At 38.9% G+C, this 22,617-nt stretch overlaps 1 pseudogene; it reads left to right on the top strand.

Annotated features, from left to right (window-relative positions):
• Window positions 1–5,742: 5,742 nt before the first annotated feature.
• Window positions 5,743–22,615, top strand: LOC100813849 (6-phosphogluconate dehydrogenase, decarboxylating 3, chloroplastic-like; annotated as a pseudogene).
• The last annotated feature ends 2 nt before the right edge of the window (window positions 22,616–22,617 follow it).

Here is a 22,617-nt window from a genome sequence, read left to right as displayed (position 1 = left end):
GTGTGCCCTTACTCTTATCTTCACATAAATTCCTGGTAAGTATTTTTTAAGTAAATCTGTTAATATATATTATAAGTTTAAGTTAGTTAGTATTAAGAAATATTCTAAGTTAGTTAGTATGTAAATAGTAGTTTAGTTATTATTATCAAAAGTTCTAAGTTTAAATTAGTTAGTATCCGTAGGTATTTTTTTTTACGTATTAATAGATATTTGAATGTTAGGTTAGTTAGTATGAAAATATTATTTGGTTAGTTAGAATGAAAATTTTATTTAGTTATTGTATATATTGTTAGATATTATTTGGTTATTGTATATATTTGGTTGAAAATAATATTTGACTGAAATAATATTTGGTTGAAAATTTTATTTGGTTATTGTATATATTTGATTGAAAATAATATTTGGTTGAAAATTTTATTTGGTTATTGTATATATTTGGTTGAAAATAATATTTGGCTGAAATAATATTTGGTTGAAAATTTTATTTAGTTATTGTATATATTTGGTTGAAAATAATATTTGGCTGAAATTGAAAATAATATTTGGCTGAAATTATTATTTGGTTACTGAAAATATTATATATTTGTTTAGTTAGTATAAAAATATTACGTGTATATATATATATATATATATATATATATATATATATATATATATATATATATATATATATATATATATATATATATATATATAGCTTTTGTAGTATTAGGTATATATTTAGACGGATGATACTTTAGCCTAATAAATATATATACATGCATGATATTTAGGATGACACACGTAATATTAAATTTTTTAGTATTAGGCACAAGTTAATATTAACTTTAGGTATATATTTGTAAATTTTAGACACATGTAAATTTTTAGTTTTTGTAATATTAAATATTTGACACTTAAATAAATAATTATAATATTAGACACTTGACACACGTAAATTTATCTTTTTAGTATTATAATTTTGTATTTTAAATAAATGAGCTGATAATTTAATATTATTTGAGTTAATTATTTTTAGTTAGAATGCTATATATATTATTTGTTAGTTTTAATTTGTAGGTTAATATTATTTGTTATAGAAAATTTACGTGATTAAATATATGATACATTGTACATTATTATTATTATTATTATTATTATTATTATTGTATTATAAATAATTTGTTAGTCTATATTTTATTCAATTATTTATTAATTGATTGTAGAAAAAAAATTACTAATAAATTAAAGATTTCTTCACATGTATTTTAATTTATGTATAGAATATATTAAAAATTGGCCAGTTTGATTTTTTACAAATTTATTGTTATATATTTAAAGTTTACTAATAAATTAAAGTTTTCTTCACATGTATAATATTTTATTTTGTAGTAACAATGGCATCTTCATCATCATCTTCATCACATATCAACATTAAGTCTGGCCCCATCGATACTGATGTATTATGGATGCAACCTAAGCATGTTTCAGAACATGTTTGGAATGGGGAAGAAGAAAGGAAATTACATATCAGACGAGCTATCCCCACGTATCAAGGGGAAGAACAAATTCCAGAGCAAATTTTTCCTTTTCTTCAACAATCTGGTTTCGGCTGGATTATCAAGATGGGATACTTAAAAATAAATGCCTCACTAATTAGTGCTCTAATAGAAAGATGGAGGCCAGAAACACATACGTTTCACATGAGATGCGGAGAGTGTACTATCACTCTTCAAGACGTCTCTGTGTTGTTAGGTATAAGTGTGGATGGTTTACCATTAATCGGTCCAACAAATCTTGATTGGGCTGATTTATGTGAGGAATTATTGGGAGTCAGACCACAAGAAGGTGAAATTAAAAGTAATGTAATTAAATTAAGTTGGCTGGCTCACCATTTTGATCAAATAAATAATGACGACGATGAAGAACAAGTACGAAGGTTTGTCCGTGCATGGATACTGAGATTTATTGGAGGTGTCTTGTTCGTTGACAAAACCAGTAACAGAGTTTCAGTAAGGTACCTTCAATTTTTACGTGACTTTGAAGAATGTGGCAGATATGCATGGGGAGCTGCCGCACTTGGTTTTCTATATAGAGAGATGTGCAGTGCCACCGATTATAAAACTAAATCAATCGGAGGTATGTGCATCTTACTACAATTGTGGGCATGGGAACGATGTCCAACCTTGGCTCCAAAGAGGACTCCTTCCCAAATAGAAAATACACCACTAGGGCACAGGTCAGTCATTTTTAACAGCGTCTTTCATTTCAATAGAATAAATGGTTTTAGGGTATATTAAATTTTATTCTTTGTAGGTGGCTGCGACGTGGAAACCAACATATCGGCAATGATGATGTGAAAGTTTTTCGTCGCAAGTTGGATATTATGAAACATCATGAGGTAAGAACCATGCTATTGTATTTGTAAAATAAAAAATTATATGTCTTATTTTACTACAATGTTCACAACTATGTTGTTATATGCAGTTTTTGTGGGAGCCTTACTCATCAACCGTTATATCATTGTTGCCTCTGGTTTGTTTAGTCGGAAGTATCGCGTGGTACGCGGTGGTCCCACTAATTTATTTCCAAGTTATTGAGTGGCACCAACCGGACAGAGTCTTGAGACAATTTGGGATGCAGCAACCAGTTCCAGAGTCTCCTTCACAACCCCTAAACATTCATGGCATAACATTAAAGGGGAAACATGACGAAAATTTGGGGCAATTGTTCGCCCCAATGATTCAGCAGTGGAATAATCGACATGCATTTAGGGTCGACGCTTATCCCCGACAAGAAGGCCTATTGAGTTTTAACTCGGACTACATGGTCTGGTATAGGCGAAAGACAAAGATGTTTGTTGACCCAGAAAATGCAAAGACGGCGACATTGGTATTTTTTAATTTTTTTCAAATTTTAACTTGAACTTTTTTTAAATGATGGCCATTAATTTTCTTACCCTTATAATTGCAGGCTGAAGTTGTGGAGACATTACAATACATGTTGTCTCCTCAAGGGAGGAATACATGGACAGTTGATGATCTCGTGCCTTATGTGGAAAAAATTACAATTTTATCCGAAGAGCAAGAGAGAGTCACTGAGCCAGTGTCACATGGTCCCGCATCAAAGCGTCAATTTCCCGCACAACAGTTTCACATGCTTCAGTCAAGTATTGAAACTCAGGGCATAGACAGAAGAAGGGACACTGTTCAAGCGAAAGAATATTCGCAACAAATGGCAGAGCGTGGCCATGGAATGTATTACACACCACAAACATTTGCTGAGTATCCGACACAGATGTATCAGTATCCTTTTCAGGGTCATTACACTGATACTTCTGCAAGCCAGCAATCGTTTGGTGGTGTTGCGGAAACACAAACTCATTTTTCATGGCCCACAATGACCCCTTCACAGCAATATCATGGCCCCAATTCCACACCTAATGCCCTGTTAGGAACACAATGGAATCTACAACTTATAGTAGAAATAATTTCATTATTTTCTAACTTTACCTTATCTCCAATTTTTTTTTCAAAGCATTGAAACTAATTCCGCGTTTAATCTGAATGGCCTTTTTACTACCTTCAAATATTACACCATCATTGTCTTCATATACTCTTCCGTTGAAATACAACACTGTAATAATTGAATTCATGATATACCTACATGATCAAAATTAAAAATAATTAATCATAACAATAGTAGTTTTAAAATAAAGAATTACTGATACTAATTTTATAATAAAAATTCTAATTAAAAAAATTAATTCACTTAAACTTTACCTTCAAATTTTAGTCTAACAAATAAAATCCTTACTTCAATTAAATATTTTGTCGATGATACAAATATAAAATATTTATTTGCTTCCTCTATTAAACTTAAACTACACATTCATACTTTATTCTATAAAAAATTACTCTAATTAAATAATTTATGAAAAATTCCTCAACTTCAAAAAAATTCCAGACAGACACAAAATGGAAGGGTTATAACTGAAAGGATTAGACTTAAAAAAATTTCAGACGGAACATGGCCAACACGCCTAGGCGCCCCAATATTTGTATCTTCGAAGTCGTTTTTCAGTACTAATTGACGAGAACAACTTACTTAACTCAAATGAGATATGTTCACGAAGGATATATCATATATATATACATATGAGAAAATTAATAGGAAAGTATACTCTCTATATATAGGAGTGGAGGGGAGACAAATAAGGCCTAATTGTTCTCCATGTCCAGTGAATAGTCTCAATGGTTAATTAATTAACTACATGCACGTATATGTAAGGCAAAAAATACTCGATGAACAACTAATTTGAAACTTAGTGAGACAAAGAGATAAAAGAAATATATACAATTCAAGTATAATAACTAATATTATATATGTCATAAAAACAAAGAGATACAAAATTAGTGAGTGTTAAAGAATTAATTCAACTATATTTTTTAATATTTTGTCCTAGTGATTGCTTGGAGAGATAAAATATTCACCTATTATTTTTCGAAAACTGGAGAAGTATTAGACCTGATCTAGTGCTAGTTTGTTGTCTCAATATTTTTCTTATTTACCATAAAGTATAAAATAATCTAAAAATCCAAGTAAAGTTCTTTTAAGATTATTAAAAATCAATAAATTACTAATAAATATAGTAACGAAAAATTGTTATTCCCATGCTAGTTTTTATGTTAGTAAATTTAAATGACGGGACTTTTAAAATTATGGTAATATTTTTCTTATTGTTTTTATAATTAAAATTACAATTTCTTTTTGTTAACTTATACTAAATTTTATTACAAGTGAAACTTCGTACTCACGACAAACCACAAAATACTTAACAAATAGCATGTAATTAGTTTTTGTCTTAAATTAAATTATATGTCAAATAATACTTCAGACGCAAAAACCATTAACAAAAAGACTTACAAATAATTACTACTAATAATTTTTAAATTTATAACGTAATTTACAAAATTAATACACTTAAAGTTGAGCTTCAAATTTCATTCTAACCATAATATTTGTTAGTTCAAAATAAAAAATTTGTACATGATAAATAAACAAAACGAAAGAAAACTTAATTTAAATAAATATAAAACATCCTTACAATAGAATCAGCAAACTTAGCGAAAATCTTTCTGCCTCTTTCACACTATTTGATATTCTCTTCAATGTCGAAACGAAAATCTTTCTTCCTCTCTCACACACTATTTGATACTCTCTTCAATGACAAATTTTTGCATGCTGAGGGATTGCAAGTTTGCTCTATTTAAAGAATCTTTTTACCAAAAACCTATCTGCAAAGTAAATTTACATGCTATTATTAAAGTAAATTTGTATGCACGTCAGTTCCTACTTACTTGCCTAGCCCTAATCTAAATGCCATCCATGTGATTTCTGATTGCCCTATCTAATACATACAGTGTCCTATCCAATCCAATAGTGTTAAAGCAAGATTTCTGATTACCAATACAGTGTTAAAGCAAGAGGTGGGTGCATGTGAAGTAGCCTGTATCACAAAAAAATGATTCAGATTGCATGTTAACCCTAGCAGCCTAGCCTGCATAAAAAAAATGATTCAGCTTGCATGTGAACCCTAGCCTTTCAGAAGCTTGCGTCCCATCAACGTGTCATGCTGGAGCTAATGGCAGTACTACTCTTCCCCTATCCCGCCAGCCCCAGTAGCGGTACAAGCTCTCTCTCTCCTACTCAGCCTGTCCCGCCATTCGTACTGGCGGTTTAGGCTGAGTCCCGCTGTTGCCAATGGCGGCATCCTTGTTCCCGCCATTGCCAGTGGCGGTACAAGCTCTCCCGCCGATAGCAATGGCGGCATCCACGTCCATAACAGACCCTGTCTGTAATATGTTTTAAAAGGAACCCTGTTTGGTAAATTGTTTCTAAAACAAGCCCTGTACAGTAAATTTGCCTGCTCTTAGGATTCTATGTCTACTTTGGTACTGTCTACGGTGAAGTATGCAAAAAGTGCACCACCAGTGAAGCATTAAAATTCAACGTTAGATTTATTAATAAAATAGTAAACAAACAAGATACTTGACCTATTATCGAATGATAATTTTTCATTTTTTTTCAATTTTAATTCAATTAAACAATTCTAAGCTTTCATTAATCAATTCTTCAATCTCACGTGATCATCATACCCTCCCTCTTTGACTTTGAATCTCTTCCTCCCATCTTTCCTTCTTTGCTACTAAAAAATATCATTTTAAGGTTGTCATTTTAACATTGTTTTTCTTATAGAAATTGATATTAAGAAAAATGTGATGACATAATTATAAATAATTTGATTTCATTAACATTGATTTTTAAAAAATCGATGTTTTTTATTTATATTAACATCGATTTTTATAATAATTGATGTTTGAACAATTCTTAACATCGGTTTTTAAAAATCAATGTTGTTGTGAATATGTTAACATCGATTTTTTTTTTTATAAAAATCGATAATGTTTGAACAATTCATAATATAGGTTTTAAAAAAGAGATGTTATTGTGAATATGTTAACATCGATTTTTATAAAAATTAATGATGTATTTTTATCCAAATTAAAACCCCAATCAATTCAATAACATCACACTCACTCTCTTCACCACTCTACGCTTCCCCCACTTCTTCGTTCTCCCTTTCTCTTCCCTGAGTGAAGACTTTGACCAACAAGACCATCACCCTCGAGGTGGAGATCGTAGATTGTGCACACAATAAAGGCTCCCTCCCTCTCACGGGCCAATACACCCCTCGCAACTTCATTATCTCCTTCTAGCGTCCTAGATCTGTCATCATCCTTGTCAAGGCCAGTGCCCCCGTTGACCACACCATCGCCACCTTCTTCGACCACCTCGACCCCGACGATTGCATCATCGACGACGATAATAAGTGGTACGAGAACATCGAGTACTACATGAACCTTGTTGCTGACAAAGGCCTCCTCTACCTCGGCATGGGCGTCTCTAGCGGCAAAGACAACGCATGCCACGACCCTCCCTAATGCCCGATGGGTCCCACCAGGCCTACTCCAATGTCCAGGGCATCCTCCACAAAATCACCACCCATGTCGAGGACGACCCCTATGTCACCTACATCGCCGAGGGAGGCTCTGGAAACTTCATCAAAATTGTCCACAACTGATGTAAACCCATTTGCACAAGAGTTGAGGATGGATCTTCAAAGGTTTTTTTTTCTTTTTTTTTTGTATGAAATTCATAAAATGAAATGGATAAGGAGAATGAAGAAGGTGGTTGGAAGAATCACTCCTCCGGAATTAGTGTCACACACAAGGTGGTGTTCCTTGATAAACCAATTTCTTGAATCACTCAAGTAACTAAGGAGATTCACTCTCCCACTTTAGAAGGTGATTAAAACTCAATTCAAGGTTTGTCTTTTATTAGAAAATGTGCAGCCCATAAACAAGAATGACATCAAGTTGGTTACACAAGTGAGAAGATGAAATGATCACCAATAACAACAATTGATGGTTTCATTATACCTAATTAAAACTAGAATTAAGACAAATGATCACCAATAACAACAATTGATGGTGTCATTATACCTAATTAAACTAGAATTAAGACACAAAAACATGTGGAAAAATGCTTAGCTCTTGGTCAGCCAAGAGGAAGCCACAAGCCTAGAGTTTCCACCTTATTAAACCTTAATTTCTTTAAATTAAAACAAGCCCATAGGTGGTGAAAATCCAAAGAGAATTTATAGTCACTTTAACATAAGTTTGGGCCTTTATTTCAACTAACAAAATACTAATAAAATCACTCAACAAAGGTGGGACCCTTTACTCTTCTTGGAACATGGTCCAATTGACAATCCGAAGTTTCTTCACTTGTAACTTGGGCCTATATTCAAATAGCATGGTTAACACTTATTGAAGAGCTTCCTTGGCCTTCTTTGTTCTAGCCCTTGGCATAGGTCCTCCAAGTTCTTCTAAAGGTTCCTTGCCCTTAGTCCTTGCCATGTCCTCATCACTCTCTCCCTCTTCAAAAGGATTTGTCCTCAATCGGCTTCTCCATCTACATAAAAAAAAATTAAGTCAGACACATTAGATGTAGTACTCACATTATACTCATCAGGAAATTCAATCTTGTATGCATTGTCATTTATCCTTTCAAGTACTTCAAATGGACCATCCCCTCTAGGTTGAAGCTTGGATTTTCTTTACTCCGAAAACCTCTCCTTTCTCATGTGAACCCAAAACCAATCTCCGGGTTGGAAAACAATCTTTTTGCACCCCTTGTTTGCTTCTCTAGCATAGCTCCCGTTCCTCTTTTCAATTTGGGCCTTGACTCTTTCATGGAACTTTTTCACATAGTCTGCTTTGGCTTGTCCTTCCTTATGCTCAAAAACTGAAATATTAGGCATTGACAACAAATCAAGAGGAATTAGTGGATTGAAATCATAAACAACCTCAGAAGGAGAACATCTAGTGGTGCTATGCACAACCCTATTATAAGCAAATTCAATGTGAGGTAAGCAAACTTCCCAATTTTTAAGATTATTTTTCAAAACAGTCCTTAGAAAGGTACCCAAAGTCCTATTCACGACCTCTATTTGTACATCCGTTTTAGGGTGACAAGTAGTAGAAAATATTAACTTAGTACCCAACTTTCCCCATAAGGTCCTCCAAAAATGGCTTAGGAACTTGGAGTCCCTATCACTAACAATGCTTTTTGGTAATCCATGGAGTTTCACCACTTCTTTGAAGAACAAATCCACCACATGATTAACATCATCAAATTTCCTACAAGGAATAAAATGAGCCATTTTAGAAAACCTATCAACAACAACAAATATGGAATCCTTACCATTACTTGTTCTAGGCAGCCCTAAAACAAAGTCCACATATAAATCAATCCATGGAGAATCCGGAATTGATAAAGGGGTATACAAACCATGAGACATTACCTTTGACTTGGCCTTTTTGCAAACAATACAATGCTCACAAAATTTCTGCACGTTTTTCTTCATGTTAGGCCAATAAAAAATGCTCTTTCAATATATCTAAGGTCTTTTGGACCCCAAAATGCCCCATCAACCCACCTTTATGGGCTTCACACACGAGCAAGTTTCTAGTAGAACACTTGGGCACACATAATTTATTTTCTTTGAAGAGGTAGCCCTCATATCTATAAAAACCATCTTTAGAAAACTTTTCACAATTTTTGAAGATTTCACCAAAGGTGTCATCTCCCTCATACATTTCTTTCAAGCAATCAAATCCAATCATTTTTGTTTCAAGCATAGAAAGCAAAAAGTGTCTCCTTGACAAGGCATCCGTAACAATATTTCCTTTTCCCTTTTTATGTTTAATAACATAAGGAAATTGCTCAACAAATTCCACTCATTTGGCATGCCTTTTGTTTAGCTTACCTTGTCCCTTTAAGTATTTTAGGGACTCATGGTCACTATGGATCACAAACTCCTTGGGATAAAGATAGTGTTGCCATGTTTTCAACGCTCTCACTAAGGCATACAACTCCTTATCATAAGTAGAATAGTTAAGGGTAGGAAAATGTTTTCTCTTTGACTTTCCTCCATAGACTTCAATTGATGGCCAAGTAACCGCCTAATCATTAACAATTCTCCCTCTGGTGTTTTCTCCACTTCATCCTCATCATCCTCACTTTCTTCTCCCTTTTCAACTTTAGACTCACTAATATACTCTCCATCTCTAAGAATCATGGCTTTCTTGTTAGGGCACTCATATGCATAATGTCCCAAGCCTTGGCTTCGAAAACACTTCACATCCTGACTCTTTTTTAAGGATTGTTCACAGAATTTTGGAGGAGTTTTTGATGGTATAGATGCCGCATTAGAGGTGGCAACCCCTTTGCTCTTGTCCTTCCAACTAGAAGAACCATAATTAGTGGAACTCCTTTTGGCCATACTTTCCTCTTCAATTGTTTCTCTACTCGAATTTTTTTGTGAAGCAAATCCTCCATTTCAAAAAATTCTTGCAGCTCAACAACATCATGAATATCAATATTTAAACCATTAAGAAATCTTGCCATAGTTACCTTTTCATCCTATTTTATCTTGGCTTGAATCATAAGCACCTTCATTTCTTTATAGTATTCCTCAACGCCTTTGCTACCTTGGGACAACTTTTGAAGTTTGAATTTTAAGTCCCTAGTTTAGCTTGCCGGCACATACCACTTCCTTATGATCCTTTTCATCTTAACCCAAGTTTCCACCAAAGGCCCCTCATTTCTAGCTCTCTCCTTTTGCAATTTATTCCACCACACAAGAGCATAATCCGAGAATTCCACAGCTGCTAGCTTCAATTTTTGGGCCTCCTCAAAGGGGTTACATGAGAAGATATGCTCTATCTTGAGCTCCCACTCCAAATATGCCTCCGGATCACTTTTGCCTTTAAAGGGAGGAATGTTGAGCTTGATTCCTTCAATTCGGTTTGGCCTTGGACCACCACCATTTCCTCATCTCCTTTCGTCCTCATGACATTCACGATTCTCTAATCGCTCAATTCTTTCATACAACTCCTTGTTGTTCTCTCTCAATAGTCTTTGCATTTAAGCATTGAGAGCATCCAACAAGAATCTTTGAGCTCGAAGATGCAGAATCCGTTACGCGCGCTAAGCCCAGCTACACGCTAAGCGCGCGATCCAATAGAAGCACAGGCTAAGCCTGCATGGCGGGCTAAGCGCGCGATCCGAACGCGCTAAGCGTGAGGTGTCGCGTTGAGCGCGACTATGAAGGCCCAAAGCCCACTTCAACAACTATAAATAGAGAGCCAGTCCCAATGAATCAACATCTCGCCTCAGAGCACTTTTCTAAGCACTCCAAGCCTGAGCTCTCTCTTCTCTCTCTATATTCTTTGTTTTTATCCCTATTCTTTCTTTTACCCCCAGTTGTAAAGCCCTCAATGGCCATGAGTGGCTAATCCCTTAGCTAGGGCCTAGCAGGCCTAAAAAGCCAACGATGTACGGTGTGCTTCAAGAATTATCAATGTAAAGAGAATTTATTCCAGATTTTTCTGTTCTAGTTCTTTTCTTATTATCATGCATTCGTTCTTGAATTTCTTTTGGGTTTTATTCGCTCGGGAGACGGTATTTCATAATAAGGGTTTAAGATTTAATGCATGCTAGGCATAGAATGATAACTCAATGCCCATGCGTTTAGCAACATCTAGAACTTAATCTTAATGCATTTTAACTATTGAATCTTCGCAAAGACATTTGGGAGATAGGTAGTTAAAATAGGCTTGTCAACGTGAGGCATCAGGGACAGGTAAAATTAATAGATGTGGGTAGAACTAATACCAGTGCATTGGTAATGAATATCATATTTACATGCATCGTAGGCCAATTGGGTTTGTCTGGTCTTGGCATTTTTATTAATTGTCTTTCCTTTTAAACCATTTGATTTAGTAATAGCAACCTATTCCTGCACTTATTCCTGCTTTTATTATTTTACTATCACTTACAAATTGAGAAGTATTCAATAAAGTGCAATAAAATCCCTGTGGAAACGATACTCGGACTTTCAAGGTTTACTACTTAAGAGCGATTTGGTGCACTTGCCAAAGTCTCAACAAGTTTTTGGCGTCGTTGTCGGGGATTTTATTTTCGCACTTAATTACCATACTATATCAGTTTGTAAGCCCAACTCTTCTTTTCTTGGCTTATTCTCTTAGTATTTTCTCTCTTCACTTATATTCTTTCTTTCTTCCATAATTGCACGGGTAGTGCCTTTTTGTTTTTATGCGACTCAGAACTGCATCTGGAGACGTTGTCCCTATTAACTTAGAAATTGAAGCTACTTGTCGGCGTAACAACGCTGTAAGAAGAAGAAGGGAACAAGACACAGAAGGAAGCAGTTACACCTCACCTCCTCTTTCTCCACATCACACTGAAATGGACGGGGAACCGGCACGAAGAGTCACCCTAGAGGACTTCTCTAATACCGCCACTCCTCAGTTCTTCACGAGCATTGCAAGGCCGAAGGTACAAGCAGCCAATATTTCCTACTCGCACTCCCTTATTCAGCAAATCCAAGGGAACCTCTTCCATGGTCTTCCGAGCGAAGATCCATATGCTCACCTCGCCTCGTACATAGAAATATGCAACACTGTAAAAATCGCCGGAGTCCCAGAAGATGCAGTACGCCTTAACCTCTTCTCCTTTTCCCTAGCAGGAGAGGCAAAACAGTGGTTGCATTCTTTCAAAGGTAACAGCTTAAGAACCTGGGAAGAAGTAGTGGAAAAGTTCTTAAAGAAGTACTTCCCAGAGTCAAAGACCGCCGAAGGGAAAATGGAGATTTCTTCTTTTCATCAATTCCCAGATGAATCCCTTAGCGAAGCACTAGACCGTTTTCACGGACTGTTAAGAAAGACACCGACACACGGATACAGCGAGCCAGTACAACTGAACATATTCATCGATGGCTTGCGACCTCAATCGAAACAGCTACTAAATGCATCTGTAGGAGGGAAGATCAAATTGAAGACTCCCGAGAAAGCGATGGAACTCATCGAGAACATGGCGGCCAGCGATCAAGCAATCCTTCATGATCGTACCTATGTTCCCACGAAAAGAAGCCTCTTGGAACTCGGCACACAGGACGCGACGCTGGCACAAAACAAGTTGTTGACGAGGCAGATAGAAGCCCTTACCGAAACCCTCAGCAAATTACCTCAATAATTACAAGCGGTATATTCTTCCCACTCTTCTGTTTTGCAGGTAGAAGGATGCCCCACATGCGGAGGAACTCATGAGCCTGAACAATGTGTAAGCCAACAGGATACCTCTCAAGAAGTAAACTATATGGGCATACCAAATCGCGGATTTCAGGGTTACAACCAGGGGAACTCATCCGGATTCCACCAAGGGGGAGCAGGATTCAATCACGGGCCACCGGGATTTAATCAAGGAAGAAACTTCACGCAAGGTTCAGGGTGGAGGAATCAGGGAAACCAATATAAGGAGCACAGGAACCAACAACCATACCAACAACCATACCAACCGCCATACCAGCATCCCAGCCAAGGTCCAAATCAGCAAGAAAAGCCCACCAATATAAAAGAACTGCTGCTGCAATTCATCCAGGAGACACGATCTCATCAAAAGAGCACGAATGCAGCCATTCGGAATCTGGAAGTTCAAATGGGCCAATTGGCACACGACAAAGCTGAACGGCCCACTATAACTTTCGGGGCTAACACGGAGAAAAATCCGAAGGAAGAATGCAAGACAGTGCTGACTCGAGGGCAGAAAAAAGCACAGGAGGAAGGTAAGGTTGAAGAACAAGACCAGCCAGAGGAAGAAAGGACAGAGACACCAGAAGAAAGGACAGAAGAAGAAGAGAAGGTGTCATCACCACCTAAAACCAAGAGCCAAAAAGCAAGAGAAGCCGAGAAGGAAGAACCGCCATCCCTACCACAAGATCTCACATATCCTGTGGTATCCACCAAAAAGAACAAGGAACGCTACTTCAGACGTTTCTTGGAAATATTCAATGGGCTGGAGATCACTATGCCATTCGGGGAAGCCTTACAGCAGATGCTCTTCTACTCCAAATTTATGAAGGACATCCTCGCCAAGAAGGGGAAGTACATTGACAATGAGAATATTGTGGTAGGGGGTAACTGCAGCGCTATAATACAGAGGAAGCTACCCAAGAAGTTTAAGGACCCTGGAAGTGTTACCATCCCGTGCACCATAGGGAAGGAAACGGTGAACAAGGCCCTCATTGATTTAGGAGCAAGTATCAATCTGATGCCCTTGTCAATGTGTAAAAGAATCGGAAATTTGAAGATAGATCCTACCAAGATGACGTTTCAACTAGCAGATCACTCGATTAAAAGGCCATACGGGGTGGTAGAAGATGTCCTAGTCAAGGTACGCCACTTTACTTTTCCGGTGGACTTTGTCATAATGGATATCGAAGAAGACATAGAAATTCCCCTCATCTTAGGCAGACCTTTCATGTTGACTGCCAACTGTGTGGTGGATATGGGGAATAGGAACTTGGAGTTGAGTATTGACAATTAGAAGATCACCTTCGACCTTTTCAAAGCAATGAAGTACCCATAGGAAGGTTGAAAGTGCTTTAGAGTAGAGGAGATTGATAAGGAAGATGTCAGTATTCTCAAGACACCACAGTCTTCACTAGAGAAAGCAATGGTAAATGCTTTGGACTGTCTAACCAGTGAAGAGGAAGAAGATCTGAAGGCTTGCTTGGAAGACTTGGATCGACAAGACAATATTCCTGAGGGAGAAGCCAAATTTGAGACGCTAGAGAAGAAAGTTCTGTTCGAGAAGAAGAAGATAGAGTTGAAGATATTGCCTGATCATCTAAAGTATGTGTTCTTAGAGGAAGATAAGCCTGTAGTGATCAGTAACGCACTCACAATAGAAGAGGAAAACATGTTAGTAGATGTCCTCAAGAAACACAGGGAAGCTATTGGATGACATATATCGGACCTTAAGGGAATTAGCCCTGCTTATTTCATACACAAAATAATGATGGAAGAGGACTACAAGCCAGTCCGACAACCCCAAAGGCGGCTAAATCCAACAATGAAGGAAGAGGTAAGAAAGGAGGTACTCAAGCTCTTTGAGGCTGGGCTCATATACCCCATCTCTGACAATGCTTGGGTAAGCCCAATACAGGTGGTTCCCAAGAAAAGTGGAATGACAGTGGTACGGAATGAGAAGAATGACTTGATACCAACACGAATTGTCACTGGCTGGTGAATGTGTATCGACTATCGCAAGCTGAATGAAGCCACACGGAAGGACCATTTCCCTCTACCTTTCATGGATCAGATGCTGGAGAGACTTGCAGGGCAAGTGTACTACTGTTTCTTGGATGGATACTCGGGATATAATCAGATTGCGGTGGACCCCAGAGACCAAGAGAAGACGGCCTTCACATGCCCTTTTGGCGTCTTTGCTTACAGAAGGATGCCATTCGGGTTATGTAATGCACTAGCCACATTTCAGAGGTGCATGCTGGCCATTTAATCAGACATGGTGGAGAAAAGCATCGAGGTATTTATGGACAACTTCTCAGTTTTTGGACCTTCATTTGACAGTTGTTTGAGGAACCTAGAGATGGTACTTCAGAGGTGCGTAGAAACAAACTTAGTACTGAACTGGGAAAAGTGTCATTTTATGGTTCGATAGGGCATAGTCCTAGGCCACAAGATCTCAGCTAGAGGGATTGAGGTTGATCGGGCAAAGATAGACGTCATCGAGAAGCTGCCACCACCATTGAATGTTAAAGGTGTCAGAAGTTTCTTAGGGCATGCAGGATTCTACAGGAGGTTTATCAAGGACTTCTCGAAGATTGCCAGACCCCTAAGCAACCTGCTGAATAAAGATGTGGTTTTCAAGTTTGATGAAGAATGTTCAGTAGCATTTCAGACACTAAAGGACAAGCTCACCACTGCACCTGTGATGATTGCACCAGACTGGAATAAGGACTTTGAACTAATGTGCGATGCCAGTGATTATGCAATAGGAGCAGTTCTAGGACAAAGGCACGATAAGGTATTTCACGCCATCTATTATGCTAGCAGGGATCTGAATAAAGCACAGTTGAATTATGCCACCACAGAAAAGGAAATGCTAGCCATTGTCTTTACCTTGGAGAAGTTCAGGTCATACTTAATAGGGTCGAGGGTCACCATTTTTACAGATCATGCTGCCATCAAACACCTACTCGCCAAAACAGACTCAAAGCCAAGGTTGATTAGATGGGTCTTGTTATTACAAGAATTTGACATCGTCATCAAGGACAAGAGAGGATCCGAGAATGTGGTAGCCGATCATTTATCTCGGTTAAAGAATGAAGAAGTCACCAAGGAAGAACCAGAGGTAAGAGGTGAATTTCCTGATGAGTTTCTTTTGCAGGTTACCACTAGACCTTGGTTTGTAGACATGGCAAATTACAAAGCTACGGGAGTTATTCCAGAGGATTTTTATTGGAGTCAGAGGAAGAAATTTCTACATGATGCACGCTTCTATGTGTGGGATGATCCTCATTTGTTCAAGGCGGGAGCAGATAATGTATTAAGGAGATGCGTCACCAAGGAAGAAGCACGAAGCATTCTTTGGCACTGTCACAGTTCACCATATGGCGGACATCACAGCGGGGACAGAATGGCAGCAAAAGTGCTACAATCAGGTTTTTTCTGGCCCTCTCTTTTTAAAGATGCTTACAAGTTTGTGCGTTGTTGTGATCAATGCCAGATGAATATGGGGAATATCTCGAAGAAATGAGATGCCTTTACAGAATATCATGGAAGTGGAGATCTTTGACTGTTGGGGCATAGACTTCATGGGACCCCTGCCTTCGTCATATGGAAATATCTACATCTTGGTAGCAGTGGATTATGTCTCCAAATGGGTGGAAGCCATAGCTACGCCAAAGGATGATGCCAGGGTAGTGATTAAATTTCTAAAGAAGAACATTTTCTCCCGTTTCAGAGTCCCACGAGCCTTGATTAGTGATGAAGGAACGCACTTCTTCAACAATCAGTTGAAGAAAGTCTTGGAGCACTATAATGTCCAACATAAGGTGGCCACACCTTATCATCCTCAGACAAATGGCTAAGCAGAAATCTCTAACAGGGAGCTCAAGCGAATCCTGGAGAAGACAGTTGCATCATCCAGAAAGGATTGGGCCTTGAATTTCGATGATACTCTCTGGGCCTATAGGACCGCGTTCAAGACCACCATCGGCTTATCGCCATTTCAGCTAGTGTATGGGAAGGCATGCCAATTACCAGTAGAGCTGGAGCACAAAGCATATTGGGCTCTTAAGTTGCTTAACTTTGACGACAATGCATGCGGGGAAAAGAGGAAATTACAGCTTCAGGAGTTAGAAGAGATGAGACTGAATGCCTATGAGTCATCCAAAATTTACAAGGAAAAGACGAAGGCATATCATGATAAGAAACTGCAAAGGAGAGAATTCCAGCCAAGGCAGCAAGTATTACTCTTTAACTCGAGGCTAAGGCTATTCCCAGGTAAGCTGAAGTCCAAGTGGTCAGGGCCATTTATCATAAAAGAAGTCAGACCTCATGGAGCAGTGGAATTGGTGGACCCTAGAGAAGAGAACTTTGAGAAAAAATGGATCGTCAATGGACAGCGCTTGAAGCCGTATAACAGAGGACAACTAGAGTGATTGACGACCATCATCTACTTAAATGATCCTTGAGAAGGCCTACTGTCTAGCTAAAGACAATAAACTAAGCACTGGTTGGGAGGCAACCCAACATATATTGTAAATATGTAGTCATTTATTTTATATAAAAAAAGCCCAACAGGTGCAAACAGCAAACAAGGGGTACGAAAAGCAAAGGTCCAACCGGTGCAGTCAGCAATAGGAGGGGTGCCAATAGCAGAAGTAAAGTGGGCTGCACGAAGCCAAACGCTTAGCGCGAGACCTTGCGCTAAGCACCCAGGTAAGTTTTTGAATTTTGAATTTTAAATCTGAGAGGCAACCAAGGGGTGCTTCCCTTGGTGCGCTTAGCGGCCACAAGCGCGCTAAAGCGCGAATGTCATAAATTCTGGGGAGTTTTCGAAATGCCCCCAACCCCTCAGTTGCCTCCCAGGGGGTTTTTCATCTTAGAACCCCATATTTTTCCTTCTTCTGCGCCTTCCAACTCTCAGAATACCTTCTTTCTCTGCACTGTTTTTCTACTCACATATTTGAATCTGGATTGTGCTGTAAACTTTACATGTATCATCACGCTAAGCCTTGCACATAGGCTTAGCGGGAACATGCAACATGAAAAACAAAACGAGGAGCGCGCTAAGCCGTTGCAAAACAGAGGAGCCACCACGAAGCACGCGCATAGCCAGCACGGTCGTGCTAAGCGCGCTCATCAACCTCAGCGAACGCGCTAAGCGCGTGTTAGTGGCGCTAAGCGAGTGCCTCCTTCAACAGACAGGGGCGCCAAGCGCGGGGCTGGGCCTCAGGGCCATCAGCCTTCACGCTTTGCTCTTTACACCCCCACTTCTACTCTCCTCACCCCCTTCTGCTTTACTTTCTGCTCCCCCTTCCTTTTACTTTCTGCACCCTTCTTTACTACCTTCACCCCTAATTTATTTACTTTTTGCACCCCCCATGTTTACTAACTGCAGTCTGTTCTGCTATTTTTGTTTTTTTTCAGATGGCCTCCCGTAAACGCCGTGCCGTGCCCACACCAGGGGAAGCGTCCAACTGGGACTCTTCCCGCTTTACCTCAGAGATCGCTTGGCACAGGTACCAAGACAACATTCAGCTTCGAAACATCCTTCTGGAGAGGAATGTTGAACTTGAGCTTGGGATGTTCGATGAGTTCCTCCAGGAACTCAGGAGGCGCAGATGGGACTAGGTGCTTACATGTCTACCAGAGAAGAGGATCGATGTGGCTCTGGTGAAGGAGTTCTATTCGAACCTTTATGATCCAGAGGACCACAGTCCCAGATTCTGCAGGTTGAGAGGACAGGTCGTTCGTTTTGACGCTGACACAATTAACGACTTCCTCGACACCCCAGTCATCTTGGAGGACGGGGAAAAGTACCCAGCATACACCAGATACCTCAGCACTCACCCCGATCCTGACACCATCGCCGCCACACTATGTACTCCAGGGGGGCGTTTTGTTCTAAACGCCGATGGCCTTCCCTGGAAACTGCTGAAGAAGGACATGACGACACTCGCTCAGACATGGAGTGTCCTTTCTTATTATGATATCGCACCCACTTCTCACACATCTAATGTTAATCTTGACAGGGCACACTTGATCTACGGTTTGGTGAGCCGGATGGATATGGACGTGGGCAACTTTATATCTCAGCAGATTAGTCAGATTGCCCAGTCCAGCACCTCGAGGCTCGGGTTCCCGGCATTGATTACAGCGTTGTGTGACATTCAGGGGTGGTTTCTGATACCCTGATCTTTGAGTCACTCAGCCCTGCAATCAACTTGGCCTACATGAAGAAGAACTGCTGGAACCCCGCCGATCCATCGATCACATTTCCAAGGACTCACCGCACACGTACCAGAGCCTCGACATCAGAGGCCCCTCTTCCTACCCAGCCTTCGTCTCAGCCTTCTTCCCAGAGACAGCGACCTCCACCTGCCTCCACCTCAGCATCTCTGGACAAGCATGGTCAGATTCTGAGGTCCCTTCACATCAGACAGCAGCTCATCATGGAGAACATGCACAAGTTGTCCCTACATCTGCAGATGGACCCACCACTCATCACTCTAGAGGCTTATCGTCAGCAGGTTGCCTGGCCAGGAGACCAGCCCTCCATTGACAGGGGGGCAGAGCCTTCTGGAGCCGCTGAGGATCCTGCGACCGATGAAGACCTCATTGCTGACCTAGCTAGCTAGCGCTGACTGGGGCCCATGGGCAGACTTGGACGAAGGCAATTGATTTTTTTTCTTATATTTTGATATTTTCTCTTATGTTTTGATGTTTCTTTTATGTTTTGATGTTTTCTTCTTTTATGTTGTATGTTTCTTTTATGTAGTCTGTTTGGGTATTACAAAGAAGTAGTAGTAATAATATTAGTATTTCAGTATCTGTTTTTTGAGTAATAATTGCATGGTAAACTTGAGCAATCATAATTTTTGAGCTTGTTCTGGAAGGTTCAAACACTTGAGATGCCACTACTCCTTGGAAACACTGGTTCTGAAAGCACAAGTCAGGTCAAGAAATGGAACATGAATAGCACAAGGTGGGAAGGTTAGCCTGATGGAACAAGGTCATAACTGGTACGCCTAATACTTGCTTAAGTCCCGGTGAGAGTGTGAAATTAATTGTGAGAGAAAACACCTATTTTTAAGTTCCTGGTTTTGCATCATTCTTAAACTGTTAGAATAGTTACTTAAGGTGGATATGATCAAGGCCATGTTTGTTATGTTTAGCTACTTAGCCAAAAAGCCAACCCGACATGATTTTTACCCCTTGAACCCATGATTGAGCCAATATATTATTTTGAATTAACCCTTGAGCCAATAAAATGATAGTCCTGACCCTTTAGGATGATAAGAGAGCAAAAATGGGTTATAAAGGTCTTAATTTGGGGGATTTTGGGAAATAGGTAGCTAAGATAATAGCACAGCACATAGTAAGACACCTTTTACAAACTGTAGGCCCAATTCAAAAAAAAAAATGTAATAAAGGGCAGAAACAAAAGGAGCAAGAGAGGTGTCAAAAGAAAAGTGTTGTGGGAAAATAAAAGGATTAAGAAAAAGGCATCGGAAGAATTAGAAATTTTTGCTCTCTTAATCCTAAGTTTGAATTCCCAAGAAAAACCATGATTTTTTGTAAGCCAAGCCCCAATACAAGCCAACAAAGTCCTTAGTGATCCACCTAAAGTAACTAAAGATAACTGTAATTGAGATGAAATGCAAAACTTTGGAGTCTTACTTGCAAGTTGTTAGTAAAATTGCAAACACTGAACCAGACACTTGTGAGCAGAGGGAAACACCAGCCTTGTGAGGAAAGTAAGGCAAGCCAAATTTGATTAAGATTTCAGAGGACTGACTAGTTCCACTCTTGTGTTTTATGCTTTCATTTTGAGATGTTGACAGATGCGAAAAGGACCACTGAAAGAAGGAGGAACTGAAGCCATTGATAGTGTTGGAACACTCAGAACTTGCTTGAAAATTTATTTGCTTTTATTCTTGGTTTGCTTGGGGACAAGAAAAGTTTAATTTGGGGGATTTTGATAACTGCTAAATAATTGTGAATTAATAGTAGTTAATTAATCAAATTTTGGCCTAGAATTAATTATTTAGCAGTTATTTATAATTAAAAGTTGAAAAATTAATTAAGTTGAATTTCTGGTTGCAGATACGAAAAATGAGGTTACATTAAGCAAAAAGGGCAACATAAATGAAGAGAAAAAAATAGTTCTGAAGCAGGCCCAGCCCAACACTCGCGCTAAGCGCGCATCAGGCGCTAAGCGAGCAAAGAAGACAGGCGCTAAGTGAGGCGTTGAGCTCGAAGATGCAGAATCCGTTATGCGCGCTAAGCTCGGCTACGAGCTAAGCGTGCGATCCAACAGAAGCATAGGCTAAGCCTGCATGGCGGGTTAAGCGCGTGATCCGATCGCGCTAAGCACGAGGTGTCGCGCTGAGCACGACTATGAAGGCCCAAAGCCCACGTCAACAACTATAAATAGAGAGCCAACCCCAAGGAATCAACATCTCGCCTCTGAGCACTCTTCTAAGCACTCCAAGCCTGAGCTCTCTCTTCTCTCTCTATATTCTTTGTTTTTATCCCTATTCTTTCTTTTACCCCCAGTTGTAAAGCCCTCAATGGCCATGAGTGGCTAATCCCTTAGCTAGGGCCTGGCAGGCCTAAAAAGCCAACGATGTACGGTGTGCTTCAAGAATTATCAATGCAAAGAGAATTTATTCCAGGTTTTTTTGTTCTAATTCTTTTCTTATTATCTTGCATTCGTTCCTGAATTTCTTTTGGGTTTTATTCGCTCGGGAGAGGGTATTTCCTAATAAGGGTTTAAGATTTAATGCATGCATTAGTTTTAGGGGTTATACACTTGGGAAAGGGTAGTACCTAATAGAACATCTTAAGAAAAGAATCCTTGGGTTAGCATTGCTAGGCATAGAATGATAACTCAATGCCCATGCATTTAGCAACATCTAGAACTTAATCTTAATGCATTTTAACTATTGAATCTTCGCAAAGGCATTTGGGAGATAGGTAGTTAAAATAGGCTTGTCAACGTGAGGCATCAGGGACAGGTAAAATTAATAGATGTGGGTAGAACTAATACCAGTGCATTGGTAATGAATATCATATTTACATGCATCGTAGGCCAATTGGGTTTGTCCGGTCTTGGAATTTTTATTAATTGTCTTTCCTTTTAAACCATTTGATTTAGTAATAGCAACCTATTCCTGCACTTATTCCTGCTTTTATTATTTTACTATCACTTACAAATTGAGAAGTATTCGATAAAGTGCAATAAAATCCCTGTGGAAACGATACTCGGACTTCCAAGGTTTACTACTTAAGAGAGATTTGGTGCACTTGCCAAAGTCTCAACAAGCCACAAGCCTAGAGTTTCCACCTTATTAAATCTTAATTTCTTTAAATTAAAACAAGCCATAGGTGGTGAAAATCCAAAGAGAATTGACAATCACTTTAACATAATTTTGGGCCTTTATTTCAACTAACAAAATACTAATAAAATCACTCAACAAAGGTGGCACCCTTTACTCTTCTTGGAACATGGTGCAATTGACAATCCGAAGCTTCTCCACTTGTAACTTGGGCCTATATTCAAATAGAATGGTTAACACTTGTTGAAGAGCTTCCTTGGCCTTCTCTGTTCCGGTCCTTGGCATAGGTCCTCCAAGTCCTTCTAAAGATTCCTTGCCCTTAGTCCTTGTCATGTCCTCATCAACAACGAAATCAAATATGGCAACATGCAACTCATCTTTGAAGCCTACGATGTTTTGAAGCACGTCGGTGGCTTGTCGAATTTTGAGCTTGTAGAGATTTTTGCAGAGTGCAACAGAGAGGAACTTGAGAGTTTCTTGATTAAAATTACTGTCAATATTTTTAAAGTGAAGGATGAAGATGGTGAAGGGTTTTTGGTGGATAAGATTTTGGATAA

This window comes from Glycine max, chromosome 14 (genome assembly GCF_000004515.6).
Source record: "Glycine max cultivar Williams 82 chromosome 14, Glycine_max_v4.0, whole genome shotgun sequence".
NCBI lineage: Eukaryota > Viridiplantae > Streptophyta > Magnoliopsida > Fabales > Fabaceae > Glycine > Glycine max.
The sequence above is the reverse complement of the archived record's forward strand: the minus strand, read 5'-3'. Positions and strand labels throughout refer to the sequence as shown.